This window comes from Triticum dicoccoides, chromosome 6B, assembly GCF_002162155.2.
Source record: "Triticum dicoccoides isolate Atlit2015 ecotype Zavitan chromosome 6B, WEW_v2.0, whole genome shotgun sequence".
Taxonomy (NCBI): domain Eukaryota; kingdom Viridiplantae; phylum Streptophyta; class Magnoliopsida; order Poales; family Poaceae; genus Triticum; species Triticum dicoccoides.
In genome coordinates this window covers 670,893,621-670,903,926 of record NC_041391.1, presented here as the reverse complement: position 1 = coordinate 670,903,926, position 10,306 = coordinate 670,893,621, and the positions used below count along the sequence as shown (strand labels likewise).

The following is a 10,306-nucleotide window of genomic DNA, read 5'->3' as shown; positions in this document are numbered from 1 at the left end:
GACAACTGCCCGGCCAGCATTTATAGTTTCTTGCGAACTTACACGGCGTGCCTGTGCTGACTTGTATTTTTCAAAATAAGGTTTCTATGCATTACTAACCAAAGTGTGCTATCTTTATATCTTCGGTGTTTCTTAGCATATGTCGTTTACATGTGTCATCAACACATTATTTGTTTTTCTTAATTTGTAACACTTGTACTGCTGGAGTTGGTTTATTTTAAGTTGTTACATTTGGAACTCCTTTCACTTCATAAAGGGGCTGGATGGTCTAAATTGCAAGATGTGATTTTTTTCTCACATGAACCATCTATAAATAAATATATTTTTTACTATTCTTCTACGTATAAATACTTTGAGGTCCTTTCACCGTTCATTCGGTTAATGGTTAGGAATTAATGACCATCAAATTATTTTTATTGTTTGATAGTATTACACATAAGTGGGTGTAAAGAAAAACTATCAAAAATGGTCATGACTTGCATTTTTTTCTTATTTTCTACAACTGGTGCTTCTCCATATGTCCCCATTGTGTTCTGGGCTGTTATTTTGTACTATTGTTTTCCTATGTCTACCCTTGTATTTATTCAGCGCATTGTTTTTTTGCATTTTGGCATGAAAGCTTGTTGGCTTGGAGGAGGATGAACACAGATGAAAGATGGGTAACATTGTAGAATTGTGTATGTTGCTTGCCAAGTTTAGCTTTGGATTTTTAGTGCTTTGACACTTCGTGCAGAATGAACTAAACATTTACATGTCAAGAGCATCTTGATGCATATAAAGAGTAAACGGAGGCATGAAATAACAAGTTGTATGGGTTGATTTATACTCTCCAGTTTTATGTATGTTTGTGACTGTGTGTACCAGACATGAACATTCATTATTTCATGCGTTGTCAAGCTTTCCTATACGCCATGAGACGCAAAGCAACCTTTTATCTACCACATGTTGGCATCTACTTGAAATGCAACCAATAATTATACGTGCGTTGCACGTGCACACTTACTAGTAGCTACAAGCTACTCCTACTGCTAGATCCTACCCACTTCCAATTCCGATTGATATTACAATTTAAACTATAACATCAACAACAACACAAGACAGACGATCTACCAAAAATTACCACTACCTTCCTGCCGATTTAAAGGCTACTCTCGTCTTGCCCACCACAGTTCCGCGAAGAGTGACTTGCTGATTTTTTATCCATTTGCGACTAATTCTCAACCCCGCGGGATCTCTTACTTCTATATATGAGTACCTAGCATATATATTGATTCCCCTTGCTCTCTGTCTCTTACAGCGATATGTGGCTGCTGCCTCTGCCGTCGCCCCTCTGTCAGACTCTGACGAAGAGCACGAGTCCACTACCCGGAAGCACCTTGCCAGCAAGAAGCATGCGAGGGACATCGCCTTCAAGGGGCGCCGAAGGGGCCATCTAACCTGATTCTGAAGATCAATCGGTCTGCAAGGTACACAAGCTAATAAGCCGTCCACTGCACACTGAAACCCTTCCAGACCATTTGCTGCTATCTTATTTTCTTCAAAAAGGGATCTTCTCCCTTTCTCTACATACACACGTTGGTTGGAAAGAAAAATGTGTGCTTATATTTCTCTGTGCGCAAGGGATGAAAACGAAGCTTTTTTTGGTGTCCGGGTGGAAACATTTTATCCATTGCCGTCCTATTTCCAAATGACCGTCATGTGCTCTACTCGAAGCGTGCGCACGCCAACCTTGTAGGTTCCCCGCTCATCGTTTTATAGTCCATATAAAGAGGAGAACACCATTGTACTACGTACGTTTGACAGAATTATTAACAAAGAAACCTCTACCCATTTTTCTATGCGTATGTTTTAGAGTATTCTATGTGTATGTAGTTGTGTGCATTCGCAAGGTTGACTACATCCTAGGTTCAAAAAAAAAAGGTTGAATACATCTTCTACACTGAGATGAGCATGGGCAGCCCAGCCCAAAACCCGAAATCCGACAGTCCGGGCAGCTCTAGCTTCGGTTTCGTCCAAAGGGGTGGCCTGAAGCTGAAATAACCCCAAAAATGCTTGAAATGGATTTCAGTGAAACATATAAATAATAATGTATGAATATATTCCAAAAGTTATTAATTTAATGGTTTTAAACAGGAAAGTATCGTAGTTCTATTTTTTAGACCGTGTCCGCTCGGGCTTGGATTTTTTAGGTTTGGCTTTTTAAAATCAGCACAAAATAGCCCGGATTGAGGAACGACCATGATTACACTACGCCTCCCACTCCACAACCCTTATACCGGACTCGCCGACGAAGATTGTGGTACAATGTTTTCATAATCAGCTTGAAATTAATGGCATAGTGAGAATTCCAAATCGGACTAACTGATATAGGTAACAAAAATTGAAACTGAAGTTTTGCAACAAAAGAACAAATTACTAAGATGTAGTTTAACTAAGGATACTTTGTAAAAGATATACTTTTTGAAATATGTTCACCATCTAGAAAAAAGTCACACATGATAAAATATTGTACAAGATAATACTTGAAATACTTCAATGAAGAGCATATGCGACTTTATGTTATTTAAAAATGGTCACAAGGACTGATTAGTACCGTTTAACAAAAAAATGCATGTGAATTACTGTGAAATAGCATGAATGAATTTTTTTTTAAAGGTCAGTGATAGGCGCGGGTCAGCCGGCCGAAATTTCGGTCGGACGGCCCACAACCGTTCCGTTAGGCCACTCCCTGTCGTTGATTTCCCCATGTCACACATCCCCTTCGCATCAAGTCTCGCGTTGACCAGTATCTTGGAACCATGGCGGACTCGCGCTCACCACCGCCCGCACTCGTCCTTGGCTGCCTACGTTTGCCGGCTAACGACGCCACCTACGCTCATCGCTCCGGCCGCCCGCACTCGCCGCCCATCAGCTCTCGCCCTTCAACAGGTCTCCCGTCGTCGCTAGCAGCCCCTGCTGCATCCGATGCAACACGAAAAACGTCGGTGTCCCCGAGCATCGCCTGACGTCGTAGCGCAGCCAGCGTGGTCATGACAACCTTGGCCCCCGGTTGCAGCATCCGAGCTGCTCGTGCTACTTCCAGCAAAAATCAGGGCCGGATGTAGCAAATTATGCCGCTAGATGCAGCTCCTCCGTTATGACTCGAGTGGTTCCAACAAAAAAAAATGCCGGCCATAGCAATTTGATGCACGGGTTGTAGCATTTTCCCCTCAAGTCGACGGGTCGTAGATGACGCTAGTGCTGGTTCCAACAAAAATTGATGTCGGATGTAGCAAAAAAGTTCCCTGGATGCAGCTTATTCCCAAGCATGTAGTCTTCTCTGATGTAGCAAAACAAAAGGTTGGTTCCAGCAAAACAAATGCTAGTTGCAGCAAAAAACAAAAAAAAATCATGGCGGCCATGCCGTGCCGTTCGCCGCCGAGCACATCCTCTGCTTGTTGCAGCAAAAAAGCAGGCAGGTTCCAGCAAAAAACAAAATAAAAAATAAAAGCAACTTATTTTCCGCCATCGCCGTAGCCGCCAACCACCACCATCGCTGGCTAAAGCAAAACCCCGCTGGTCAGAAGGGCATGCTGGTCAGGTTTCAGCATCGCACCTCGTCGTTTTCCAGCATACCCGCACTAGATGCGGGGTGTGGTGATGTAGCAGCGTTGCAGTGGTGGTTGGCCTGTAGGTGCGTCGACGCTGGGAGGTCGGAAGAGAGGTGAGCTCTGTTGAGAAACCAGCAGCCGTGAGGCTGGTCATAGTGGGAGTAACATAGGTAGTAACATAGATGCCACATAAGCAAAAATGGTGATGTGGCAAGTAGTTAATGAGGAGAGAGGCAAATAGAGTAACATAATATGTTACCATCACATAGCGGTTTCCAATGCATAATGAGTCTACAAAGTAATAAATGAAGACAACTATGTTACCACACCTATGACACTACCCACTATGAAGGTAGTAACATAGACTAGTAACATATGTATGTTACTAGTCTAAGTTACTCCCCACTATGACCAGCCTGAGGAAGATGGAAGGGGAACGAGTGGATGAGGTCGTGACTTGAGATAAGAAAAGTAAAAGAAGCGGTGTGGGTGGGCCAGCGCTACGTGGCTTGTGTGCTAGAGCCCACGTTCGTAGCGAGCGAGGCGGCCGGCCGAAGTTTCAGCTGACTTGCCGTAGGGAAATGTTTCCCATTTTAAATGAATGAGTTTATCTATTGAAACAACATAGAAAATAATGAGTTTATAAAAAAAACATAGAAAAATGAAGCAGAAATATATAAAAAACTAAAATTAAAAATGAAAAGAAACAAAACTCGGTGATAGGCCGACCAAAAAGGGGCAACACTACAAGGCACACTGGATCCAGCAACGGGCCAATTCCTGAGGCGCGACAATGTCTCTCTGTATTTATTTTATTTTGTCTCAAAAATATATTTTATTTTTATTTTTTGAGGGGTAACACCAAGTTTTATTGCTCAAAGTCCATAAAAAGTGGGATATAAAATGAATCATGGGGTTAAACCAACCAGACATGGCACTCGTGATCGAAAATAAGTTTACAATTGAAAACTTCCACTCTAACCTTGATCTCTCTAATAATGGAATCATACCTCTCATGATTGCCTCTGTGTATATTATGGGAGCATCTAGTTGAGAGCGCTTCTTCGGGGGCCTCACAACGATCAGTAAAATTTGAAGCGCTCTCAGCCGCCCGTCACGTGTCGCGCTCTCGGCGCTTTCTTCGGATTTTTTTTCGCACGCGTTTTCGGCTTTTAAACGGTTTTTTCGGTTTTTTTTACGTTTCGCTTTTCCACCTGTCTTCCTTAGCTTTTGGATTTTTTTTGAAATATCATGGTTTTGCTTTCATAAGAGGCACGGTTTTGCTTTCGCGAGAGTCACGGTCATGCCTCCCACAAATGAAAAAACACGTTTTCTGTTTTTTCCTTCCGCGGGAGGCACAGTTGCACTTTCGCGAGAGCCGTGCCTTTTGAAAACAAAAAAAAACCGTGTTTTTTGTTTCCTTTCAGAGAGGCATGGTTTTGCTTCCGCGAGAGGCACATTTGTACTTTCGTGAGAGGCACGGCCGTGCCTTTCGAAATAAAAAAAACCGCATTTTCTGTTTTTTTTTCTTTCGCGAGAGGCACGGTTTTACTTCTGCGAAAGGCATGGTTGTGCTTTCGCAAGAGGCACGGCCGTGCCTCCTCGGAAACAAAAAAAAACGTGTTTTCTCTTTTTTTTCGCGAGAGGCATGGTTTTGCTTCCGTGAGAGGCATGGTTGTCATTTCGCGAGAGGCACAGCGTGCCTCTTTCGGAAAGGGAAAAACCCGTGCTCCCGGTTCGGATTTTTTCGTCCGTTTTTTTTCGTGAAAAAAAATTCGTCAAAACCTATCAACATGGGATCTAGTTTTGAAGATCTCGACGCGAGGAATCCGACGATGAAAACGGTTTGAGATTTGGACGCACGATTTAAAAGATAAACTGTTTTGAATAAACGGATCTATGAAAGAAGGGAAAACTCCCAGGTTGCGACAAGTGACGCACATACATCACGCCACTTGTCGCAACCTAGAAATGTGGGAATGATCTTCGCAATGAGTACTTATCAATTAATGATTTTGGTATATCATTCACAATTTGCTTGGAGTCTGATGCGGCCCAAAAATTTTGTAGATCCTCCGCCTAAGACAACGCTTTCCGGCATGCAATGCCCTCTAGCGTAGCAACATCAAGCACCCCATGTATGACCAATAATGAGCTACCCAAATAATTTCCAAATTCATCACAGTAAAGAGGAAACAACAGCCGTTGAGCCTCCAAAGAGCCACCGCGAAAAAACAGCACCTGCTTTATCTCTACTCCTAATGTCTTATTTGATAGTCTTCGTCGGTTAATTTTTGTTCCATCTATCATGGTTTTTTTTCGTCCTCCCTCCCACCTCCCACCTCCGAGCAATTCCCCCCTAAACCGACGAGAGGTAAAAAAAACTCGAAGTAAACCACCTAGCGATGCCTCTACGTACTCCCCTCACAACTCACAAGCAACAGAACCAGACGAAAAAAATCTACGAAGAAAAAACAGCGAAAAAAAACAGGCACGACCCACACGCACGCACGCACGATGCCCTCGAGCGCCTACCTCCCGTAGGCACAACTAGCATTCGTCCCTGCGCTACTCTCGTCCCTTCGCCGCCGCCCTCCCATCGATACGCCGCCGATCCCTGCGGAGCTTCCCTCCCCAATCCGATCTGACAGAGAGAGTGCTAGATCCGGCCGGAGGAGCCGCCATAGAGCCTCCACGTCGGTGGAGCAGCACCTCCTGCCACGGACGCCGTCGCCACCTCCTGCCTTACGACCCTTTGCCCTGACTCCGTCCCCAAGCGCCGCTCCCGCACGCAACCCTAACCCTAGCCCGCCATGCCCCGCTGCCTCGCCGCTTGAGCCGCGCTGATGGAGCCTGAGCAGCGGTGGCCGACCCCGTCGCCGCCGCCGAGCCAGTGGACGAGGAGAAGGAGAAGGAGGAGGAGACGGAGGCGGTCGAGGATGAGGAGAACACGCTGCTGGACCGTGCACAGCCTGATCCGACGGGTCCCTTTGCACATGTGCAGGTACAAACCATCCTCATTCAAAATCGTGTTTTCTGTTCTGATTTGCCATGCTAATGTGGTTTCAGACTTGGGCAATATGTGATACTGTGTTTTGCAGTTCGTCAATGGACCAATGCCTAATCTCCCCAAGGTACTAACTACTAATTTCTTCCACCCTCTTGGGCTAACTATGTGCTCTGTCAAACTGTTTCCACCCTTGGCCTTCGGTACAACTCAAACATGAGATGTAGTCTTAACCCTCCATCTAACACATATCTTTTGTGTGTTTTCTGAATAATAAAAGTATCAAGCATTTGGTTTACTGGTTGTAACTTGTAATTGCTGTTTTAGGTTGATGTTTCACTGGACCCGGTGAAGGAGTTGAGCAGAGTAATATCTGAGCGAAAATTTTGAGGGGCGTGCCTTGGTTGTGCTCTCAGGTATTTTCCACACATAAAACTTGAAGTGTATTTCGCGTATTCCCCATTTTCTTCTTGCTGCTTGAGAAAATCAAAAGATGCCTACAAATACACAGAGTTTTGCATCTCATAGTTAGTCCATCTCATGCACCCGTGCTTCTGTTACACGGAGAAACACTTTTATCAGGTATCCAACGTTTTAATTAGGATGTGAGTCGCTGTGGGTACCTGATACTCTAATATCCTTTCAGCCAGGTTATTTTACGAGGGTTGTGTGCACTGAACCCCATTTCTCTGGATCAAGGTATTCTTCTGGCCCTTTTCCAGCAACGGACATGCGACATAGCCAACTACACATTTTTCCTAACATTGATGTAATGTACTGCTAGAAATTGATTATATTTTTTTTCAGTTAGTACATCGGATGTAATGTACTGCTAGAGATACGAATTAATTTCAAGCATTATGATTTTACATCGAGATGATGTTTCTTTGTAACAGGGACGGTGAACAAGATGGGAATGAGGAGGATGCGACCTATAGATGGTTGCTATGGATCGGGAGGTTGATACTGAACATCAGTTTACTACCAATCCGGAGTAGTAATATTGGATTACAGGCCATGGGTTAGTAGTTAACTGCAGAAATCAGAATATTGGATAGCAGTAACTAAGGCCATTGGCAATTTCTATCATATATCATAATTTATTTGTGTGATTCATTTACCAACTACATGTTTCTATTTGTTTCCTATATTTTGTTTGTTCCTGAATATTTTATGAATTGTGCATTTCTATTTTACTCCCTCTGTTCCTAAATGTAGTGCGCATAAAATTTCTTAGAAGTCAAACATTGCTTGGTTTGACCAAGTTTAGTGAGAAAAGTATCAACAAAAATAATACCAAATAAATTTAATATAAATATATGCTTAGTGGGCATCTAATGTTATTTACTTAATATTATAGATGTAGATATTTGTCCTTTATAAATGTAGTCAAAGTAGGAGGAGTTTGACTTTTAAAGTTTCCTATGCGCACTACATTTAGGAATAGAGGGAGTAATACATAAGACTCTTTTTCATGCAATTTACTCAATGGCCTATATGAGAGGCCCTAAATAAAGCTATTCCTCATTTGTACGATTTCTTACTTATATAGATCAAAATATGAAATTCTCTGCAGGTTAACTAATACATGCATCAGCTTTGTATCATAAAGATTTCACCATCCCAAGGTAATGGAAATAAGTTCACAAGATTCTCATGTTGAGGTCTGTACAAAGAGATACATGGCAATGTCTGTGTGCTGAAAGGAGAAACTCACTGTCAAAGCTATAATCCCTGATGCTAAAGCCTGCATGTTCAGATCTGCAGAGTTTACTCATATTACTGTATGGTATATTATTAACTTTCTTTTTTTACTTCATATTTGCAACATATATCATCCATTTTAGTATGATTTTACTTTTCAGACATTTATTAAAAGAACTGCAGTTAGGTTCTTCACAGCTAGGAGCTCTTAATCAATTGTAGTTATACTGAAAGATTAAGATGGAGGGAGTCATTAAAAATCAGCAACTGTTCCAGCCAACCCGTAGTAGTGCGTGCAGCATTTGAAGACACCAAAAAGAGCCTGGGACTCTGATGGATGTAACGCTTGCCATTTATATATGTTGATTTAGTTCTACTAAACATATGCATGAAAAAAAGTTTGTATTTGCTGACATATATCATGTATTTTAGCATGATTTTACTTTTCAGACATTTACTACAAAACTGCAGTTAGGTGCTTCAGAGCAAGGAACTCATAATTTTGTTTTTTCTGCAGAATGATTAATACAGAGGGAGCCCTTTTGGCAGGTCATTTAATCATTTAATCGTAGGTACATTATCTCAGGTAACTTACTACTACCTCTGTTCGAAAATAAGTGCCGTTAACTTAGTACACCTTTGCACTAAAGTTGTACTAAATCCGTGACACTTATTTTGGGACAGAGGGAGTATTTCATTTTCTACCTGAACCAAGTTGTTATTTCATTTATAAGAGGCAAAGAGTTCCTCCTGGTTAGTTTGCCACATTTTATATGTCTATCTATGTGCATTACTAATCGAATATTCACAGGAGTGCACAAGCGCGCCTACTCACGGAATCGCCCAGCTCACGGAATCGCCTAGCTCACGTTCTCCTCGGGATATGCCATGAAGCTGTTATTTCATCTGTATAGCACATGGCTGGTCCCACGTGCATGCTGAACGGCCGTTAAGGGAACGACGGCGTCATGGTCAAAACGTCACGCGACTTCGGATGCAAAACGGCACGTAACATTGATGTATGTATGCACGTGAGCACCCTAGGTGGGGTCACTACGTGATTACATTATATTTATTTTTGCGGGGTCTGATAAGATTATACTTAATTGAGGAATCCGGTTGTGAAAAAGATTATTGAGGACTGGCCGGTCATTGTCCATTTACGCGTCTGGGCGCGTCCGCGGGCGTTTGAAGGGTTGGATTTATGATATCCGGTTGTAGATGCTCTAACGGTTGCGGTAAAACAGACCTAGTATTCATCATGAGTCCGCGGACACGAACGATGAAGCCGGCCATCTAATCTTATACCTCAAGTATCCGCCTTTATTAACTTTAAAATATTGTCAAGCCGTGTAATACACGTATATTTTTAATTCCACATATTCTTTTCAAATCGATGAACTTCTTTGGAATTCGTGTAATTTTTTCAAATCATTTTTTCAAACTCACGCACTTTTCTAAATTCACGTAAATTTGAATCCGCCTTGCAATTTTTTCGAAATTCATGAACTTTCTCCGAATAAAGTATGTGAGTACTAGAAAAATTACATGATTTTGAAGTATTTAAGCAAACATGAAAAATGTACGGGCATATGAAAAAAGTACACAAAACTTTAAAATTTTCATGAATTTAAAAAAAATGTGAACTAGAAAAAATTGTGTGAACTTGAAACAAGTACATGGATTTGAAAAAAGTACATAAATTTCAGAAAAATCGCAAATTTGGAAAAAGTACCGAATTTTGAAAAATTACACGAACTTGGAAAAATTAAGCGGATTTGAAAAAATACGTGAATTTCGAACACGTTCATGGATTTGAAATAATTATGTGAATTTGCATCAACACGGTCAAACCGAGTCCAAGGACAAACCTTGTTTCGTTTCAGAGGGTGCATGTTTTGGAGTCTTCCTTTTCTTAGTGGAAGTTGCTGCAGACAACATCTAAGTATCACACATAGTAATTGCGAGAAATAATAGGACACACAAATAAGGCATGTGGTTTAAG

At 41.9% G+C, this 10,306-nt stretch overlaps 1 long non-coding RNA gene across 1 annotated transcript; it reads left to right on the top strand.

Annotated features, from left to right (window-relative positions):
• Positions 1–6,161: 6,161 nt before the first annotated feature.
• LOC119325322 lies at positions 6,162–9,414 on the top strand. The gene is made up of 8 exons (XR_005157473.1): positions 6,162–6,594; positions 6,692–6,724; positions 6,925–7,013; positions 7,244–7,296; positions 7,494–7,618; positions 8,174–8,386; positions 8,819–8,887; positions 9,113–9,414. It is a non-coding gene; the product is annotated as an uncharacterized LOC119325322 (long non-coding RNA).
• The last annotated feature ends 892 nt before the right edge of the window (positions 9,415–10,306 follow it).